At 40.9% G+C, this 23,203-nt stretch overlaps 1 protein-coding gene across 1 annotated transcript in view; it reads left to right on the top strand.

Annotated features, from left to right (window-relative positions):
- CDK14 (cyclin dependent kinase 14) overlaps positions 1–23,203 on the top strand; it is an 835,387-nt gene that overhangs the window by 771,638 nt on the left and 40,546 nt on the right. The window lies entirely within an intron of this gene.

Raw genomic sequence — 23,203 nt, 5'->3', positions numbered from 1 at the left:
TTATTAGGAAGCTAGCTAGGTACGTGTATCACTGGAAGTACACATCATTCCATCCATTTAATTTCTGTTCTCTTATTTGAGCTTGTTGAAATTTTTTTAGTTACTGGTTCTGAAATTTGATTACAATACTGAAAGATCTGAGTTTTACAAATTATTCAGGGGTCTTTTACTGCAAGCCAGTCTGTTTGTAAATCATTGAAAGTTGGAAAGCAAGGTAAGTGAGTCACCCTGGTTTAGTTGTTGGTTTTGGTTGATCACATTTCAAAGGAGCCTTCGTGCACAGTGGTTGAAGTACTCAGCTGCTAACTGAAAGGCCAGTGCTTCAAACCCTCCAGCTGCTGCTCTTTGAAAGGAAGATGTGACAATCTGCTTTCTTATAGATTACAGCCTTGGAAATCCTATGAGGCAGTTCCACTCTGTCCTATAGGGTTACAAAACCAAAAGAAAAAAACAAAACTTACTGCCGTGGAGTCAGACTCGACTCATAGTGACTCCTCCTTGGGTTTCCGAGGCAGTATCACTGTGGAAGTAGATTGCCCAATCTTCCTTCCGAGGAGTGGCTGATGGGTTTGAACCACCAGCCTTCTGGTTAGCAGTCAAATGCCTTAGACACTATGCCACCAGAACTCCTATATTATTGTTGTTGTTGTTTGCCATCAAGTCGGACCCGATTCATAACGACCCCTCCTTGAGTTTCCAAGTAGTATCACTACGGAAGTAGATTGCCCAACCTTCCAATAGGGCTACTGTAAGTCAGAATTGACTGTACAGCAACAGGTTTGGTTTTGGTTTTGGTTTAGTGTCACATTTCAAGCATTATGTTGTTGTTGTTGTTGTTAAGTGCCGTCGAGTCGTTTCCGACTCATAGCGACCCCATGCACAGCAGAACGAAACACTGCCCGATCCCGCACCAGCCCCACAATCCCTGCTATACTCGAGCCCATCATCGCAGCCACTGTATCAATCCATTCAGATGGATTGAAGCATTATGTAGGGCACAAAATAATTGGAACTGCCTTGGTTAAATAAACTGATTCATTCATTCCTAACAAAATGTTGTTTAAAGGGAATTTAGTGTTAACAATTACAGTTTTTACAGTTATAACATGTTTAATTTTAGATATCATCAGTTATATATATATATATACACAAAATAAGTGGAAAAAAACTTTTCTTTAATATATTTTTTACTGTGCTTTGTATGCAAATTTACAAAACAGATTTGTTTTACATTTGATAGTTCATGCACATTTGATTTCACAGCCCAGATTACAATCCCCAACCATAAAAAAACTTTCCTCCCCTCTCCTCCCTGTGCCCTTCTTATCTGTGCACTCCTGTCTGTCCAGCTTTCCCTCTATGTGAATGCTGCCCCTATGATAGCTCATGGTGGATTGATCCAAGGGGTACATCTTCCTAGAGGAGGTGGGCATCTTTCCCTGGGATAGGTGTTCGACATGTAGGTCTTTCTACTTTTGGGCTGAGATCCAATCTATGGAAGTGAGTCCATTTCTAGGCCTGAAGGATAACCTGGGGCCATAGTCTTGGGGGTTCTACCAATCTCTATCTGACCAGTAATTCTGGTCATTTTTGTGTTTTTGAATTTTGTTTCACATTTTTCCTCCCACTCTAACCAGGATCTCCAATTTTGATCCCTTTCTGAGTGGTTGGCATTGATAGCCATACACCATCTAATTCTTCTGGTCTTGGGGTCATGAAGGCTGAGGTCCATCAGATCTTTGGACTAATTGTTTCTAAATAACTTTGATTTTCTTCACTCTGCTTTGCTCTAGGCAAGAGACCAACAGTTGCATCTTAGATGGCCGCTTGAAAGCTTTTAAGACCCTAGTCGCTACTCACCAGAGTAGGATATAGAACAAGATTTTTATGTACTATGTTGTGCCAATTGAGCATGATGTCCCCCAAGACTATGATATCCTGAACCTGCAGGCCCAGTGAATCTCTCTCTCTAGGTGTTTGGTTGTCTCTGAGAAGCTATTCCAACCCTGTTGTCTGTGGTGTATGTGGATAATTTTATTGCACAAGTACATATGTATGATTCTCTTCAGCCAAGTCTGTTGTTGGTCTTGGACGTATTCCTGTTCACCTACTCTCACTTGGTCTTCTCACTTGCCTATGCATTTACCCATTGACTAGGGTTTGGTGCCACTGGTAATGCAGTATTATGCATGTAATAGTATTTCCCTCTGTTGTGTATATCTTTTCTACACATTTTTGTGTCCTCCCTTTCCCCATTGTCACCATGCTGGTCACAGACTTTCCATACCACTCCTCCCTTCACTCAAATCAACATGTGACCCCCAATTAGTCCAAAATTTTCCATCCCCTTCTCTCCCATCCCTGGTAAGCAACAAAATGAATTTCCTTCCCTGAGTAAACCTTTCCTTGACTTTTTACAATAATGGGCACATAAAATATTTGTCCTTCTGTGATTGACTTATTTCACTCAGCGTAATGTCTTCCAAATTCATTCACATTGTGAGATGATTCGTGTATTCATCATTATTTTTTAACCTTCCATAGTATTCCATTGTGTGAATGTACCATAGTTTGGTTATCCATTCATCTGTTGATGGGCATTTAGTTTGTTTTCATCTCTTTGCTATGGTGACGTGTGCTGCAATGAACATGGGTGTGCATGTCTGTAAAAACCTTTTTGATATTGCAAATGAAATTTAATGCTCTTAGCAGATACAGTAGATAGCTTATATAGGCATACCTCAGAGATATTGCAGATTTGGTTCCAGACCACCACAATAAAGCAAATATTTCAATAAAGCAAGTCATATGAATATTTTGTTTTCCCAATAATATAAAGTTATGTTTACGCTACATTGTAGTCTGTTAATCAGAAGGAAGTAAACTGGGAAATCTGCTTCCATAGAGATACCACCTCGGAAACCCAAGGAGAGGTCTCTATGCGTCAAATCGACTTGATGGCAGTGAGTTTGGTTTTAGGTTTATTTTTGGTAATCTATTAAAAGGAGCTCTGGTGGCATTGTGGGTAAGGCATTTGTCTGCTAACCATAAGGTTGGCAGTTCAGACCCACCAGCTGCTCCAGAGGAAGAAGATGTGGCAAACTGCTTCCATAAAGATTTACAGCCTTGGAAACCACATAGCTGTTGCTATGAGTCAAAATTGGCTCGATGGCAGTGGGTTTGTTTGGTTTTAAGGAGCTCTGGTGGCACAGTGCCTAAGGCATTTGACTGCTAACCAGAAGGCTGGCAGTTTTGGTGGTCTATTAAAGGAGCTCTGATGGTGTAGTAAGGAGCTCTGGTTGTATAGCACCAAAAGCATTTGACTGCTAACCGAAATGATGGCAGTTCAAACCCACTAGCCACTCCATGGAAAGAAGACTGGGCAATCTACTTCTGTAAAGATTTACTTCCTCGGAAACCCAAAGACGGTCATTGTGAGTTGGAATCAACTAAATGGCAGTTAGTTTTTTTGTTTTTTGGTGGTGTAGTGGTTAAGGCATTTTGCTGCTAACCAAAAGCTAGGTGGTTCAAACCCCCCAGCTACTCCACAGAAGAAAGATGAGGCAGTCTGCTTCCATAAAGATTTACAGCCTTGGAAACCCCGTAGGGGAATTGACTCAGTGGCAATGAGTTTTGGTTTGGTAGTCTATTAAGTGTGCAATATAACATTATGAAAATGTTTGAAACATTGTGAGAATTACCAAAATGACAGAGAGACACAAAGTGAGCACATGCTGTTGGAAAATGGCATCAACAGGCTTGTTTGATGCAAGGTTGTCACAAACCTCCAGTTTGTTTTTTTAAAAAATATAGTATTTGCAAAGCTGAATAAAACAAGATATGACTATACTAAGGAACTCATGGAATACAATACTTTAAATTCTGCAGTGCTTTATCTGAAGGATCTGGTAATTCATTTTGATTACATTCACACAATAACACACTGATGTAATTATTTTTGTCTAATGCAGGGCTTTACTTTTTTGCTTCTATAAATAATTTTATGTGAAAATGTAGATGATACAGCATTTGCTAATTCAGCACTTTTCACGAGTACAAATCAGTGACACCAATTAATCATTGTGTGCGACAGTCACCAGTACCCACTGAAGGGCTGTGAATTGAACCTCTACAGAGTCTCTGCTGGGAGGCACACCTTCTACTGGGAGCACTATGTGTGTGTGCACCTCACCCTTTACCTAACGCCAATACTGGTAGATGATCTAACTATTTTATTTAGTGCTTTGATACACCAGGTAATATATACACTATACAGTTCCTATCTTAATTAAATGATCAAACACATTCCTCTTTCATAATTGTTCAAAAAGGTTTGTCCAACCAGGTAACCATTTTTATAATACAGTCCTTGATAAAGCAGTTGCATCTCTAACACTATCTTTGAAGTGAAAATCTGGCAAATCTGCACATAGAAGCATTTGAGGGGTTGTTGTTGTTAGGTACTGTCGGTTCCAACTCATAGCACCCTGTGTACAGCAGAATGAAATGCTGCCCGGTCCTGAGCCATCCTCACAGTCATTGCTATGTTGGAGCCCATTCTTACAGCCACTGTGTCAATCCATTTCGTTGAGGATCTTCCTCTTCTTCATTAACTCTCTACCATGTATGATGTCCTCAGGAATGGTCCCTCCCAATAACAAGTCCAAGTTAAGTGAGAAAAGTCTTACCATCCTACTTGGAAGGAGCATTCTGGCTGTACTTCTTCCAAGACAGATTTGTTCATTCTTTTGGCAGTCCGTGTGCATTCAGTATTCTTTGCCAGCACCACAATTCAAATGCATCAATTATTCTTTGATCTTCCTTATCCATTGTCCAGCTTTCCTGACTGCTGCTTCCGCAGCCATTGATTGTGGATCCAAGTAAAATGAAATCCGGGTTTTATCCTTTCATTATACTTGTTATTGTTCTTATGTGCTGTCAAGTCGGCCCCGACTCATAGCGACCCCTCTCCCTGGGTTGCCGAAGCAGCGTCACTACGGAAGTAGATTGCCCAACCTTCCTTCCGAGGAGTGGCTGGTGGGTTTGAACCGCCAGCCTTCTGGTTAGCAGTCAAGTCCCTTAGGCACTACACTACCAGAGCTCCCTTCATTATACTTACTCAATTTGTATGCTGAGAAAATAATCCAAGAAGCTGGACTATATGAAGAAGAATGCAACATCAGGATAAAAGGAAGACTCATTACCAAATTGTGATACGCAAATGACACAATTTTGCTTACTTAAAGTGAAGAGGACTTGAAGCATTGACTGCTGAGGATCAGAGACTACAGCCTTCAGTATGGATGACACCTCAACATAAAGAAAACAAAAGTCCTTATAACTGGATCAATAAGCAACATCATGATAAAAAGAATATTTTTTGGAAATGGTCTCCAATTTAGATAATTGCCCATTCCATTCTTTCAGAGAGATAGAGCTAGAATTACCTTCAGCATACCCAGGAAAAGAAATGGCAACTCTTATTCACTTAGAATATTCTTCAAAGGGGAGGACTGTACATGATGCTGAATATATTTCTTCCAGTCTCCTCTTATGGATATGACCCACACCTTTTATTCTAGGACCACCCAGTCATTCAGAACATGTATGTCCAGAGGAATGGCCTTTCTTCTCCTAACACTCTGTAGTGACTGTTGGGACACTGCTCAAAGGATATATTTTTAGTGTACTGCCTAAGGCACTTGACTGCTAACCAGGAGGCTGACAGTTCAAACCCACCAGCCACTCCTTGGAAGGAAAGTTGGGCAATCTATTTCCGTAGTGATACTGCCTTGGAAATGCAAGGAGGGGTCGCTGTGAGTTGGGTCCAACTCAACGGCACATAACAACAACAACAGCATTTATAATTGACTGCTAACCAGAAGGCTGATGGTTCAAACCGACCAGCCACTCCTCGGAAGGAAAGTTGGGCAATCTATTTCTGTAGTGATACTGCCTCGGAAACCCAAGGAGGGGTCGCTTTGAGTTGGGTCCGACTCAACGGCACATAACAACAACAACAAATTAATTAAAGAGGTATTATATTTTTTATGCCACTCCATGGAAGGAACACTGGGCAATCTACTTCCATAAAGATTTACTACCTTGCAAACCCATTGGAGGTTGCTATGGGTCAGAATTGACTCGATGGCCGTGGGTTTGGTTTTATAATTTTTATGTCAGGTTTCTTAAATCAGTTGGCAGAATTGTAGTTTCTTTTTCTTTTTCAGTCTTTACCACCCATATATGCTCTTTTAAAACACTTGTAATAAATTCAAAGTCATTTAATTAAACTCAGCCCTACCTTTAGATTATTTTTTAAAAATTTAAATAAAATATTAAAGCTGAGCTTTAGGAGAGATTTTAAGTGCATGAACATGAGTTCTTTAGAACCAAACTATTTTTTAAGTCTTATTTCTTGTTGTTTTAAGGGTTTGTTTCAGAAAACATTAAGTAATAAAATCACTAAAAATATGTAAAAGTATTACTTTCTGGTAGTCCATTGTTAAATACTGAATCCTCAGAGCCACACCCATAGCCTTTAGCCGATTCAAACCCAATGTAATTTAGAGAGAACTGAGAATTTAGAGACATTAATTTTGTTATTGATTCTTCCTCCAATGGACCTGTGACCTAGCAACCATTATTGACATTCTAATATCTCGCACATTCAGGAATTGGGTCTATGTTTGGAATAATTACATGCAAACACTATTAAACAAGTGCTGGCTTTCTCCATTGCTGCTAGATAATTTGCTTGTCTGCAACACAATTGCTAAACTGAAGTATTGGTAAGCGCTCTTGTACAACAGTAATAAGTTCATAATAAAGTGAACTAATTTACAAGAACTCATTTGAATTCAATTTAGGTGGGTTAATATGAGTGGGTTTAAGTAAGAAAGTAAGTGGCTATTCAAAATCGTGTAACAATGCTTTAAAAATATGTATTCACCCAGCTATTAAAGCTAGTGCACATGTTAACCAACATAAGAAAGTAAGAATTTCTTGAGAAAGGAATCCTTAAGACTCTTTTAATGACTGTAACAAGTGACCCAGTTTATTTTGGAGCCAAGTCTGCCCTAGGTACCTCCCATACAATTCACAGCTGACTTCATTTATATCAATAACCATGAGCATAATTTTATCCATTGAAAGATTTTTTATTATTCTCAGGAAATAAAGCAGTGATGGGGAAGAACTATCAAAAGATCTAGTAGATATCTAAACACAAAAGGATAATATGAAGAAGGAATCTTAATTATAAGATTTGGAATAGTATTATATTAATACTGATATTCAGAATATTATTAATAAATAAAAGAAAGTCCTTTTATTCCCTAATACTGGAAGTGCATGGTCCACATGGGTTCTTCCAGCTTAAAGGGGGTTTTGGATAAAAGGAAGACAAATCCTAATTCTATAAAAACATGTACTGTTTTCTGACTGCTTTCAAAAATTTCATTTTCTTTCATTGGGATTAATAAAGACTCTCCTTATTTTTCTTCCAAATCTCTCTATTTATAGTTGTCTGCCATTGGCATGTGTATGCAATAGACCAAGAATTTCAGCCACTTAAAAGATCTTTTATTATTTTGGCTGGAGAAGCAGTCTTAGTATGTACTCTCCAGCAAAGTTAAGGATAAGATTCCAGAAACACATTTGCTTGTTTTGGAAGTTTTAAACAGCTGAACAATTTGGGAGGTTTGAAAGTAGCAAAAAGAGAACTGAGCAAAAACCACCAAAGTCCCAGAAGACAGACCTGGAAAATATAGTCAGATCAGGACCAGTAAAGCAAAGCATGTGCAAAGAATTGACTTGGTATAGGTTAACCTTTTCCTGCTTGCTCCACTTGCTTCCTCTAGTTCTGCTTGTAATCCTTTTTGCTAATTAAATACAACTGGATTTCTCCTAAGAATTACAGGAATTGGTGCTTTAAAATGTGTAATAAATACAGACACACTGTATGAAACTAGGGAGCTCTGATGGTGAAGTGCCTAAGGTATTTGACTGCTAACTAGCAGGCTGGCAGGTTAAACCCACCAGCCACTCCTTGGGAGGAAGGTTGGGCAGTCTACTTCTGTAGTGATTGTTGTTGTTGTTATTGTGTGCCGTTGAGTTGGACCCAACTCATAGCGACCCCTTCTTGGGTTTCCAAGGCAGTATCACTACGGAAATAGATTGCCTCATCTTCCTTCCGAGGAGTGGCTGGTGGTTTCTGGTTAGCAGTCAAGTGCCTCAGGCACTACACTACCAGAGCTCCCATAATGATTGATACTTCCTCGGAAAACCAAGGAGGCGTTGCTATGAGTCACTGTCGACTCAAAGCAGTGAGTTTGGTTTGGTTTGGTCTGAAGCTAACTTTACAGTAATAACAAAAAAATAGGGAAGAAAACATTTGCCTACATATATTCAAATGTACGTACTACCAGAGTCACAAACCCTAATTTAGGAGGTTTAGAAATGTTTCCTAACTTTGTGTTCTTGCATTTGCCTTGGAATATTTTATCAGAGTCAGTGTTTCACTTCCAAACATATTTTAAAGATCACTTGACTAGATAGTTGTGTTACATGTACACAAACATAATATTTTTAAAACAATATTAATAGAGAAATGATGTAAATTTCACTTTATGTTGGTGGTTCTTTATTGTGTTTTTCTTGTTATCATATCTGATGTGTTCATTAAGATTTCAATAAGTTCCTGTTCAAGAAGACCAGAGGTCCTGTTTTCCACTCTGCCTTGTTGTTCTAAGTTGATCTAAAATTTTTTAAACTAATGTTGTATCACAAAATGAGATAGAGCTTTCATTTTGCCAGCTGTTTAGAACTATGACAGGGCTGTAAAACCACTTACTGACACTTGGAGGAGCAGTTGAGTTGAGCCCATTCTTGAAATCATCTTTCTCCACTTTCACATTTTTTTCATTGTTGATCATTTTTATTATAATTCTGTTTACTTCAAAGTAACAGTTTTACTTCATTTAGTGCCTTGAGATTTTTTTCTCCACACAATATTTTCAAAGAGACATTTTAATATCACCAATGCACTTTTTTTACAGATGCATGTGGGGAGTGGGAGGATGACAGACTCACAATAAAGCTGACATTTTAGAATCCCAGCCTCTGAATTCAAAGGGTGAACCACAGTTGTTAATTGCCCAACTCTGCACATTTGAGCCCAGTATTAGAGGCTTCGTGGTATATAGTTCCTCACCACATTCTGCATCCTTGACCATGTAGTGTTCAACACAGAGGCATCAGTTTGAGCGGGTCTGTTGTCCTGGTCTTGGACACCCACCCACATGTGGTATTGTTTGGAAGCCCCAGAATCTCACCTGCCTGCTTGAAAATTGTAGATTCAGGGTAATTTCTGGGAATGTTTGTTTTAATAAGAATGATTCATTAGTTCAGTTACTGAAAGCAGTATGAGGGTATGATGTTTATCAGACCCACTAAATACCCCTGCTGTCTAATAGAGAACAGTTGTAGGAAAGCACAGGTTGGATTCTTGAAAGGACAAAGAGAACCTAAAATAGAAGATATTTTCCATGCCCAGAGGAACTCTGGTGGCACAGTGACTAAGGTGTTTGGCTGCTAACCAAAATGGTTGATGGTTTGAAACCACCAGCTGCTCCATGGGAGAAAGATGAGGCAGTCGCTTCAGTAAAGATTTACAGCTTTGGAAATCTCATGCAGGTCACTATGATCAGAATGGACTCAATGGCAGTGGGTTTGGGTTTGGTTTCCAAGCATTGCTGGGAATCCTGCAGATCCTCAAAGAAGACAGAATAAAGGTCTGTCCAGAGATGCTGGTTGTAGAAGCTGTCAGGAAGACAAAGAGGAAGCTTTCCAAGAGAAAGCTGGCATATTTGCAAGGACCCAACAATCATCATTAATAGTGATGGCATCGATGTGGTAACATGAAATGTGCCCAGTCCAAAGCCTGACGTACACTCAGTGCTCACTAAATGATCTCCAGTGGTTGTGATGGAGGTAGCAGTGGTAATATCTGTACAGCCTTTTGCAATACAGAATATGCTTTCATATATATCTTGTCACATCTTCATATGCTTACAACAGTCTTTCAAGATAGTCAAGGCAGATATTCTATTTTATAGTTTAAAATTTAAAAAAAAAAAAACACCACCACTCAGTTGAAATGGCCAATGCTATTGAAAATTATCACCGAGAATGTGTCCCCCATAGGAAGTCAAATGAGAGCAATATTATTAATTGGTTGTTGCTGTTGTTAGCTGCCATTGAGTCAGCTCCTGACTCCTGGAGACCCCGTGCTGCACAGCAGAATGAAATGCTGCCTGGGCCTGCACCATCCCCATGATGAGTTGTGGATCAGACCGTTGTGATCCGTAGGGTTTTCATGACTTATTTTGTAGTAGATGGCCAGGCCTTTTTTCCTAGTCCATTTTAGTCTAGATGCTTTGCTGAAACCTGTTAAGCCTCAGAGCAATACAGTAGAGGCACTGACAGATGAGTGGTGGCTACATGAGGTGCATTGACCAGAAAGTGAACCCCAGTGTCCTGTGTGAAACAGGAGAATTCTGCCACTCAACCACCAATGCCTCATACTATTAATTTAGAATCCCTTATATTCATGTGGATTTATCAATGTATGATTTTATTTGGTTCCCACTGCACTGTGAGGGAAAGTGGTCTGGTGGCATGGTGCCTAAGGCACTTGACTGCTAACCAGAAGCTGATGGTTCAAACCCACCAGCCACTCCTCAGAAGGAAGGTTGGGCAATCTACTTCCATAGTGATATTGGCTCAGAAACCCAAGGAGGGGTCGTTATGAGTCGGGCCTGACTCGACGGCAAATAACACCAACACACTATGAGGGTGTGATTGTGAGGATGGCATGTTGTTGTTGTTATGTGCTATTGAATCGGACCCAACTCACAGCAACCCCTCCTTGGGTTTCTGAGGTGGTGTCACTACAGAAGTAGACTGCCCAACCTTCCTTCCCAGGCATGGCTCGTGGGTTTGAACCTCCAGCCTTCTGGTTAGCAGTCAAGTGCCTTAGGCACTGCGCTACCAGAGCTCCCAAGGATGGCATAGGACTGGGCAAAGTTTTGTTCTGTCACACATAGGGTCTCTACCAGTCAGAACCAACTCTATGGCACGGCACCTAAAATCAACAACAGCAGCATTGGGTAGGGAGATCACTTCTGGAACCGGAGATCATTACCAGTCCAGGATGCAGGCAGTAGGAGAGCTGAGACAGAGTGGAAACGCAACTTCCTCTCTCCTGGGGAAAATAGTGCTTATGGCAGACTGACCACCCACATTGTAGTGTTGGCCTCACCTGCTGTATAATGCATCATTAGACTAAAGGCTAGGTTTGTGACCATCTATGTGCAGAGATGACAGGTCTACCGGCCACTGAGGCCCTGCTGATGAAACTTGTAGCCTCTTTCATACCACTCCTGCTGCGCAGGAGGTGATCCTCTGTCATACTGTGTCATTGCCAGATTTCTTACCCATGTCGTCCTTTTTGTAGCAAAGAATTCACTGTCATTAGTAGTCCCACGTGATGGCCGAGGGCAGGACCCATGCCATTTGTTATCTGTTGGGCACAAATTTTTTCCACTTCTAATGGACAGAAAATATCCATCTTCTCTCTTGCTAATTGGCAGTATGTGCCAGGCTCGGGAGTTGGCAACAGCCATTGTTTTTCATCCTTTCAGATTATGTATTAGATTCCTCATCCAAGAGGACATGCTTATGGGGCAGCTGAAACCTTCCTTCTGTCGTCCCGCTCATTAAGGAATAAAGCCCAACCACTCTTCTCAAGCAGCACAGAGCTCCAAGGAACAGCTAGGCTGCTTGTTTCCCTGACAGGACAGTAGAATTGGGCATTCTTGAACTCTTTCCCCAAAACAGATTCTGGAAAAATAAACAGAAGCTTTTCTACTTCTCCTCAATATAAACTAGTGTGTTCGTTCTGTTGTTGCTGTAATAAATCACCACAGACTTAACCACTTAAAAAACAAAAAGAAAAGAACTCACTGCTGTTGAGTCTTTTGACTCATTGCAACCCCTCCTTCAGTTTCCGAGGCAGTTGTTGTTGTTGTTGTTGTTAGGTGCCATCGAGTTGTCTCCGACTCATAGTGACCCTATGTACAGCAGAATGAAACACTGCCTGGTCCCGCACCAGCTCCACGATGCTTGCTATACTTGAGCCTATCACCACCACCACTGTGTCAGCCCATCTTGTTGAGGGCCTTCCCCTCTTTCCTTCTCCAGGGAATGGTCCCTTTTAACAACGTGACCAAAGTAGGTGATATGAAGTCTGGCCATTCTTGTTTCCAAGAAGCATTCCAGCTGCACTTCCTCCAGGAGAGATTTGTTAGCTCTTTTAGCAGTCCATGAAACTTTGAGCATTCTTTGGCAGCACAACTCAAAAGCATCAACTCTTCTTCGGTCTTCCTTATTCATTGTTCAGCTCTCAAGTGCATATGAGGTGATTGAAAATACCAGGGCTTGTTTTAGGTCACCTTATTCCTCAGGGAGACATCTTTGCTCTTCAGCACTTTAAAGAGGTTCTTTGCAGCTGCTTTGCCCAGTGCTTTATGTTGTCTGACGTCCTGACTGCTGCTTCCATTGGCATGAATTGTAGAACCAAGCAATGTAAAGTCTTTGACAACTTCAATCTTTTCTCCATTTATTGCTGCTTATAGGTCCAGTTATGAGGATTTTTGTTTTCTCTGTATTGAGATGTAATCCATACTGCAGACTGTATTCTTCAACCTTTATCAATAAGTGCTTCAAGTCATCCTCACTTTCAGCAAGCAAAGTTGTGTCATCAGTGTATCGTGGGTTGTTAATGATTCTTCCTCCAGTCCTGTTGCCACGTTCTTCTCATATAGTCCAGCTCCTCGGATTATTTGCTCAGCATACAGATTGAATTAAGTATGGTGAAAGGATACAACCCTGACGCACACCCTTCTTGATTTTAAACCAGGCAATGCCCCCTTGTTCTGTTCGAATGACAGCCTCCTGTTCTATGTACAGGTTCCTCGTGAGTACAATTAAGTGTTCTGGAATTCTTGTTCTTCTCAATGTTACCCATAGTTTGTTATCATCCACACAATCAGATGCTTTTGCATAGTCAATGAAACATAAGTAAATATCTTTCTAGTATTCTTTGCTTTGAACAAAGAACCATCTGACATCAACAACGTTATCCCTCATTCCACGTCCTCTTCTGAATCCACTTGCATTTCTGGAAGTTCTCCATCAATATATTGCTGCAACCATTTTTGAAGTACCTTCAGTAAGATTTTACTTGTATGCAATATTAATGATATTGTTTGATAATTTCCACATTCTGTGGGATCACCTTTCTTTGGAATGGGTACAAATATGGATCTCTTCTAGTCAATTGGTGTTTTGATGACCTAGTGCCACTCTGACAAGAATATACCACAAATGGGATGGTTTTAACAAACAGTTTATTCTTACAATTTGGAGGCTTGAAGTCTGAGTTCAAAGTGTCAGGCTCTAAGGGCTGGGTGAAAGCCCCTCAACCTTGGCTTCAGCTCTGCCTCCTCTTCCCAGCCCACTGAAGCTAGAGGCTTTTTTCACTCAGACAGCTATTGGCTGCTGAGACTGACAAGCCCATGACTGACAAGTAAACAGGCACTGTCCCGATGTTACCAATCCACATGGCAAGCCATTAATTCAAGTCCACTGAAAGTCTCAAGGTTGGCAGAGCATGGCAATGATACAGCTACATGCAGTGTTCAAGCATGCCATAAGCTAGAGACCCTTCCCAAAGTTGCTGCTTACATACAGGAGGCAGACCACATCTCTAAAGCAGCTACTCAGCTGATTGTGGTACATCCCAGTATGGAGGTGATTGCTAGTCTCATCATGGGAAATAACTACCACTAGCTGTCCAGCTACTCAACCAGGCCCAGCCAAGTTGATATACAACCTTAACTACCACAATTGGCCAGGTAACTGTTTTCCAAATCTTTTGGCATAACCAAGTGAGTGCCTCCAGTGGGGCATCCATTTGTTGAAACATCTCAATGGGTATTCTGTCATTTCCTGGTGCCTTGTTCTTCACCAATTCCTTCAGTGCAGCTTCAACTGTTTCCTTCAGTACCATTGGTTCTTGATCATATGCCACCTCCTGAAATGGATGAAGATCAACCAGGTCTTTTTGGTACAATGATTCTCTGTATTCCTTCCATCTTCTTTTGATGCTTCCTGCATCATTCAATATTTTGCCCATGGAATGTTTCAGTATTGCAACTCGAGGCTTAAATTTTTCCTCAGTTCTTTCAGCTTGTGAAATGTTGAGCGTGTCCCTCCCTTTTGGTTTTCTAACTCCAGGTCTTTGCACATTTCATTATAGTAATTTGCTTTGTCTGCTCAAGCTGGTCTTTGAAATCTTTTGTTCAGCTATTTTATCTTGGCATTTCTTCCATTTGCTTTAGCTACTTTCTGCTCAAGGGCAATTTTCAGAGTCTCTTCTGACATCCATTTTGGCCTTTTCTTCCTTTCTCGTCTTTTTAGTGACCTCTTGCTTTCTTCATGGATGATGTTTCTTGATGTCATCCCGTAATTCTTCTGGTTTTCAGTCATTGGTGTTCAATACATCAAATCTGTTCTTTAGCTTGGTCTCTAAATTCAGGAGGGATATAGTCAAGGTCATATTTTGGCTCTTGTGGACTTATTTTAATTGTCTTCAACTTTGAGTTGAACTTGCATATGAGCAGTTGATGGTCTGGTCCACAATCAGCTCCTGGCCTTGTTTTGGCTGAAGATACTGAGCTTTTCCATCACCTCTTGTAGTCAATCTGATTCCTTTGTACTCCATCTGGCAAAGTCCATGTGTATAGTAGCCATTTGTGTTGTCAAGAAGAGGTATTTGAAATAAGTCATTCATCTTGCAATATTCTATCACATCATTTCCAGCATTATTTCTGTCACCAAGGCCCAATTTTCCAACTACCTGTCATTCTTCTTTGTTTCCAACTTTTGCATTCCAGTCACCAGTGATAATTAACACATCTTGATTGTATGTTTGGTCAGTTTTAGACTGCCAACCCAACTCACTGCCATTGAGTCGGATCCGACTCATAGCAACCCCTCCTTGGGTTTCCAAGGAAGTATCACTATGGAAGTAGATTGCCCAACCTTCCTTCTGAGGAGTGGCTGGTGGGTTTGAACTGCCAGCCCTCTGGTTAGCAGTCAGGAGTTGATACTCCTTTCACCATTCTGAGGCGGTATCTCTGTGGAAGTAGATTGCCCAGTCTTCCTTCTGAGGAGTGGCTGGTAGGTTTGAACCTCCAACCTTCTGGTTAACAGTCAGATGCCTTAGGCATGATGACACCAGAGCTCTCAAAAAAAAAGCCACTTAAAGCAACACAATTTACTATGTCACAGTTCTGTAGGTCAGAAGTCTGGATGGTCTCTTGGTTTCTCTGCTCTGGGTCTCACAAGGCCAAAATCAAGGTGTTGGCAGGGCTGGGCTGTTATCTGGAAACAATGGAGAAGATCCACAGCTAGGCTCACTCAGATTGCTGGCAGAATTCAGTTTCTTGTAGTATAGAACGGAGTCCTGTTTCCTTGCCAGTGTTCACCAGGAGGCTCCCTCAGCTCTTTAAGGCTGCCTGTGTTCCTCATCAAGAAGCTCTGGTGGTATAGTGCTTAAGGCATTTGACTGCTAATCAGAAGGTTGGTGGTTCAAACCCACCAGCCACTCTGTGGATGGAAGCCTGGGCAATCTACTTCAGTGAAGATTTACCGCCTTGGAAACCCAATAAGGGTTGCTATGAGACCGAATCAACTCAGTGGCAATGAGTTGGGTTTTTTTTTGTTTTTTTTTTAGTGTTCCTCATTGTGCTGCCGCCTGCTCCTTCAAATGAGCAGCAGGAGTAGGGATGTTCTCGTGTTCCACACCTCTTTGACTTCCTCTTCTGCCACATCTCTTCTAGCTCCAGCTTGAGAAAGTCCTCTGCTTTTAAAGGCTCATGCAGTTAGCTTGAGCACACCTGAAATAATCTAGGTTAATCTTCCTCTTTTAAGGTCTGTAAGCTTAATTACGTCTGTGAAGTTCCTTTTGTCCTGGAAGGTAACATATTCACAGTTTTTAGGAATTACAGTGTAGCTATCTTTGGGGGGCCATTGTGCCTACCATAGTTGGGTGATGCGTTATGGGGGAGGCAGAACAGAGGAGGGCAAACCCAGCGCTAGGCAGGCCAGACCCAACATGTTTTGCTTGGACTCTGGCCTATCAGGCAACAGCCATAGAACTCTGGTGCATCAGGTAGGAACCGTTAACAACCCAACAATGCTGAGTCTGCATTGCCTGGTTCAAAATAGGTATAGGAAGTAGAAGGAAGAGATCATTTTCTGTCCCTAGCATACAGAAAAAGAAACTGTGTTCAGGAAGGCTGGTGGTCTCTGAGATAGCTGTAAGTGTGGCCAGGCCTTCTGTGCCCCCTCGATGAGTGCAGTTCAGAACTTTCTACAGTGATAGAAGTGTCCTGTAACTGCACTGTCCAGCACAGTAGCCATTAGCCCCATGTGGTAATTGAGCATTTGAAGTGTGACTAGTTTGACTTAGGAACTGAATTCTAAATTTTATTTAATTCGAATTAGCTTAAATTTAAATACACATGTGGTTAAAGAAAATAAAAAACAAACCCACTGCCATCAAGTCGATGGCAACTCTATAGGACAGAATATAACTGCCCCATAGGGTTTCCAAGGCTGTCAGTTTTCACAGAAGGTTACTTTATCTTTCTCCTGGAGAACGACTGGTAAGTTTGAACCACCAACCTTTTGGTTAGCAGTTGAGTGCTCTAACCACTGATGACTACTCTATTGGGCAGCACAGTTGTTAGATCAACAATCAACATGTGGAACTTTGTGGATTTTTTTTTTTTTTTTTTTTTAAATGTTCACTAGTGTAATACAAGTGTAGGTTTCTGGTGCTTTGGAAACACTAAGCTGAAGGATCCTTGCATTTTGAACTCAAGTGTTCAGATATCTTCTTTTTATTTTTCCTTTTCAGCCCTTTTTATTATTATTACTATTGTGATAAAATATATACCAAAAAGTTTGCCATTTTAATCACTTCTGTGTGTACAATTCAGTGGCATTATTTACATTTGTCATGATGTGCCACCGTCACTCACATCTTTTATTTCCAAACACTCTGAGAAGATAATGGCTCTGGAGTACCCAATAAGTGTAATAAATCTTCAGGGGGAATAGCGGAAGTATCAAAGCACATCAAGTAGGCATCCCCTCTACACCCCCGCCCTTCCAGAAGCCACGCTGTTCCCTCCTGAGGGGCACTGCCTGTTGCAAGCAGCTCTCTTCCTTTCTCCTTCTTGTGTTCTGTCTCTCGCTCTTCTGTTGGGAACTGTTAGGGGTTAGACACACAACTCTCTCCCCTTTTTGAACTCCCTTAAGAATTCACCTCTCTGCTGTTGTTCCCGATCCCCTTGATCTCCCCTAACTCTACTCAGAAAATACCATAAAGGCACAATTCCTCTTCACCACATAGATGTTACTGAGAGGGCTCCTTTTTCTAAATAAGCCTCCCAGATGGAGAGCCAGGTTTTCCTCACTGGACCCCTGTGGATACATATGTTAATTCTTAAGCTCCAGAACATTGAAAATTGCCACATTTTAGACAGTAAAGTATAAACAGAAATGCAGAAGTTTTTACTTGTAAGAAGTCTTTATTTGTAAGAAACACTAGATATGTGACCCCTTTGCTAAATTCTTGTTTCTATCATTTTTGTTTGAGTAATAGAGTGTTTATGAATTCAGTGAATTATCTGCCTCAGAATTGGGGAGAACATAAGATGTCATTGGATTCTCAGTATCCACTGCCACCCACTTTACCCTTTACTTTGGTTGATTGTTTTGAAAATTAAAATTGGACCAAGGGTGTGGTGGGGTCAGGGTTGAGCATCCTACATCATCATTTGGGAAATCTTTTCTAGAACTTGAGTTCAGTTACTCCAATTGTCAGGTACAGTAAGTAGACTATTTTTGTTGACACACACATCTAACATCCACTGTGTATACAGTGGTGTTACTGACCTTATGAGAATACACAGTCACTAAATATTGTTGAGAGGAGCCCTAGTGGCACAGTGGTTAAGCACTCAACTGCTAACCAAAATGTCAGTGGTTCAAACCCACCAGAAAAATGTGACAGACTGCTTCCTTAAAGATTTACAGCCTTTGAAACCCTGTGGAGCAGTTCTATTCTGTCGTGTAGGGTTGCAAGGAGTCAGAATCATCTCGATGGCAATGGGTAAACTATTGACATGAAGAAAAGCAGGAAGGATGCAGAAACCACTAAGTGTTGGCACAAATGACAAGAATACACCTGAAACCAGCATGATGTTTGTTATCAGAGGGACCAAGCTCCAATCCCAGATCCATTACTAAACTGTATAATGTACAGAAAGCTCACCAACCTCTCTGAGCCTTAGCTTTTCAGTCCTTAATACAGGGCTATTAATGTCCCCTTGGCAGGATTATTGTGAGGACTAAGTAAGGGATGGGTGTAAATTACCTGGCACCTTATCAAGCACAGTCCTTTGGCAAATGTTAGTTGACCTCCCTTCTGTTTTTCAGCACCCTCTGCCCTTCCCTGCCAGCCATAATTTTCACTCAGTTCCAAATTAGCACCTGTCTTTAACCACAAATACCACACCCGTACCCACCAGCCACTCCTCGGAAGGAAGGTTGGGCAATCCTACTTCCGTAGTGATACTGCCTCGGAAACCCAAGGAGGGGTTGCTATGAGTCGGGGCCGACTCCACGGCACATAACAACAACAACAACAACCATTCCTCAGACATCTTCTGGAATATTCCTTCTACCTTTCTAGGTGCATATTCTAAAATGCTTGGTCATCACATCCTTTTTTAAAAAAATTCTTGTGTAGAAACAAGATTCCCTCTTCCTCAACAGTTCCTTCCTAAGAGTATGTGTTAACAAGTAGCATTTTACATAATTAATGTGAAACTGTGATTTTTCTTAAGTCAAAACACATCTCATAGACAGTTTCCATAATTGGATTGAAGGAAACCCATAGACGAATCATCATTACCAAATTCAAAGACTCGTTAAACCTCTTCCTCAGATGCTATCTGTGCACGGACTAATTGTTAACCTAAACCAGGTGTGTAGGGCCTGGGTGTCCATTTGACAGGTGGTTTCAATAGTTACACTAAAAAAAACTATTCTTGCTATTCACAGTGTTTAAATGGGGAGGGTAGAAGATTTATCTATAAAAACACAGTGAATAAAGGCTTAGCCATTGGCCTTGGCACACCTGTCACCACCAGTTGGGGAGGGAGTGGGCAGGGGATTCCAAAGGTAGCTAGCTGGCCTTTCCTTTCAGACACTGAGCCAATCATACCCTAAGGCCAAAATCCAATATTAGGCTGTTATCCATCATGGTAGTACTTTCATGTTGTTGTTGTTATGTGCCATCGAGTCAGCCCTGACATAGTAGATTTTTATTATGTCTTTAACAAAAGGAAATATGAAAATTCTTTAAACACACACGTACACAACCCCCAAGTCAATTTTTTTTTTTTTTTTTCTTTCTTACTTGAAAGTACAGTTTTAGGTCATATTGACGTTTTAGGGATCTCAGGAAAATGCAGGAGAAGGTAACAGTGGAAGTTTCATATTGTATGCCTTTGTGTGGATGTTATCGGTTGCAAATAGATGTAAATGAATAGAATAGAAATGTTAACACCAGTGGCTCAATATTCTGCTCCTACTTGCATTGTTATGGAGCATATCTTTGTGTATCTAGATGTGAAGGCCCTGCTAGTCCTCAGCTGTATCTAATCCCTTAAGACTCGATATACAAACATAATGCTGAATACAGGACTTCCCTTAAATTATTCAAATCTCCCAATGAGTGATTTTCTTCCTGCAATGGAAAACATTTGATCATAAAGTCAATTAAATCAGCCATCATTGTTGTGATGTTTGTCCAGCAGAATCCTTTCGTGACTAAACCAATAGACATACCAGCTGTGTGTGTGTGCACGTGTGTGGGAGAGTATGTTTTTTTATGGCACGATGGTTGTGTAAGAATCCATTTGAAGTAAAGATGAAGGGTAGTTCTCATTTCTTAGGCCAGATTTTTGACCACTTCACAGCTGGCCAAGTTTAAAGATTAACCCTTTAGCAGAGGCAAAATCATGTATATTGCTTTAAATGCTGTGGCTTTTATTTCCCAACTCAGAGTTGATTTTAAATGTATTGAGTTTTAAATCAAAACTGACATACTCTGGAGATGTTAGTAAAAGCTGTCAAAGCACATCAACCACTCTTCCTCCTCTTTGTTCAGAATTCTCTCCTCCCAGTTAAAATAAAGGGAAAATGATTGTCAGCATGTTTTTTGGGGAAAATGCAATGATAGGACTATAGCATTATTCATGATTTTTCGTATGTATATCTGCTGAAGAGGTAAGCTTTAATAGAAGCTTATAAATGTTGATTGTTTCGTATCTTGATCCTAAAACCTTTCAGATCCACAGATATAACCAACTGCCTCCCTTCTTATTGATCAGATCTGCACAAATGATCCTATTTATGTGGCTGTAACTGAAGTCTTATTTATAAAATGTGTCAAGTTGCATATATATATGTCCTGCAGAGGGCAGCATGTTCTGGAAAAAAAAGGTTAGCGGACAGCAATTTATCTCCATAAAATATGCAGGGTAAGCTGCTGACACCACCCCCATCCCCATCCCCACCCCCCTTAGCAAAGCAAGTAAAATATCCTTAGTAGAAAAGCCAGAACTGCCTCCTGCTTTGATTGCCTGCCCATCTGCCGCTTCAGGTACCTGGATGGTGAATGTTTTAATGAATTGATTTCAGCAACCTTGGAGGCTACTTAATTAAGAAAGATTACACCAAGTTCCTTGCTTTTGCCTCCAAATAAAACTCTGTCATTTTATTTCTAAAGATAAATGCAAAATGGGATTTTCTATTTGCCTCGAGTTTCTTACCACCCTAACTGGGGTTTAGAATTTGAGTTGAAATGTGCCTCCAGTTCTAGTTTTCTTTGGTGATCACATTAGGCTTTACTCTTCTATCTTAGAATTCTGTAACCCTACATCCTTTACTGGGAGCTCTGATAGCGTAGTGCCTAAGGCACTTGACTGTTAACCAGAAGGCTGGCGGTTCAAACCCACCAGCCACTCCTCGGAAGGAAGGTTGGGCAATCTACTTCCATAGTGATACTGCCTCGAAACCCAAGGAGGGGTCGCTATGTCGGGGCCGACTCAATGGCAAATAACAACAAATATATATATATATATATATATATATATATATATATATATATATATAAAACTTAGGAAATACATTGAAATATGCAGCTTGACACACTTTAGCACTTACCCTAATTGGTTCATCTCTGTAGAAAAAACCAGATATAAACAGGCTGTCTGAGCTTAGACTATGAAATGGAAAGTGTCCAGGAGAAGCACTGCTGCCAAAATGCCTGCTTTGAAACTCTACCCTGGACACCCAAGAGAGATGTGTTCAATATTCAATAAAATTGAAGAATTTGGAAACTGAAAATCTCTTAGATGTTCTAAGAGAAAGTAAATCCTGAGGATTTGGATTCAAGCTTAGAGATACATGAAAAACAAGTAACTCAGAAAACAGAAGCCTGGGCAGTAGGATTTTAGCTGCAAAACCCAATCCATCTGACAATATATTCTGGTTTAAAAAATAAAAAGAAAAACTTTAAAATTGATTAGAAGTCATGTTCTATTCTGCCCTGTCCAATTTGATAGCCACTAGCCATGTGTGTTAAATTTAAATTAATTAAAATGAAAGAAAACTCAATGTTCAGTTTCTGAGAACAGCAGTTGCTCCATGGAAAGAAAATGAGGCTGTCTACCATAGTGCCTAAAGCACTTGACTGCTAACCAGAAGGCTGGTGGTTCAAACCCGCCAGCCACTCTTTGGAAGGAGGGTTGGGCAATCTACTTCCATAGTCATACTGCCTTGGAATCCCAAGGAGGGGTCGCTATGAGTCGGGTCTGACTCGACGGCACATAACAACAACAACAACAACAACAACAACAACAACTATATGTATACACACACACACACACACGCATATACATATGCATACATCTGGTGGTGCAGTGCCTAAGCCATTTCACTGCTAACCAGAAGGTTGGGGGTTCAAATCCACCAGTCAGAAGAAAGGTGAGGCAATCTACTTCTGTAAAGATTTACCACCTTGGGAACCCAGTGGGGGTTGCTATGAGTCTGAATCGACTCCATGGTAGTGGGTTTGTTTTGTTTGTGTGTGTGTTTGTATGTGTGTGTATATGCAAACTCCAAACTAACTGCCGTTGAGTGGATTCTGCCTCACAGCAACCCCTCCTTGGGTTTCCAAGGTGGTATCTCTGCAGAAGTAGATTGCCCAGTCTTCCTTCTGAGGAGTGGGTGATGAACCACCAGCCTTCTGGTTAGCAGTCAAATGCCTAAGGCACTATGCCACCAGAACTCCTGTATATACATGTATATGAAGTTACTCCATAGCCACATGTAGCTAGTGGTCACAGTACTGGACAGTGCAAACACAGAACATCACTACCATTGCTTAAAGATCTACTGGACAATACTGCTTTACATCCTTAAAAGATTTACTGTAGCTTCCAGAAATTCCTGAAGTGTTTTAAAGGAATTAGGTAGTTTATGTCATTTGGTTATTTGTATGAGTACAAGAGACTGGAATGAGAAAATAATGAATGTAGCTATAAAAAGCAGGATAGGGTCAGGAATTTACACCAAAGATGTGTTGGTCACAAAGATACAGTGGCTGGAAGATGTCTTTGTGGAAATGTTTTTCACTTCCTTAGGAAAACAAGAGACAGCAGAATCCTTTCAGGGGTCACAGTCTAACAGTAAAGGATGTGTTGTTGTTGTTATGTGCCATCAAGTCAGACCCGACTTAGATTGCCCCATCTACTACATATATATATATATATTTGGAGCCCTGGTAGCATAGTGCCTAAGGCTGGTGGTTCAAACCCACCAGCCACTCCTCGGAAGGAAGGTTGGGCGATCTACTTCCGTAGTGATACTGCCTCAGAAACCCAAGGAAGGGTCGAAGGGTCGCTATGAGTCGGGGCCAACTCGACAGCAAATA

The sequence above is a fragment of the Orycteropus afer genome, unplaced genomic scaffold (assembly GCF_000298275.1).
Source record: "Orycteropus afer afer isolate SDZICR_OR568_19922 unplaced genomic scaffold, OryAfe1.0 scaffold00063, whole genome shotgun sequence".
Lineage (NCBI taxonomy): Eukaryota > Metazoa > Chordata > Mammalia > Tubulidentata > Orycteropodidae > Orycteropus > Orycteropus afer.
The sequence above is the reverse complement of the archived record's forward strand: the minus strand, read 5'-3'. Positions and strand labels throughout refer to the sequence as shown.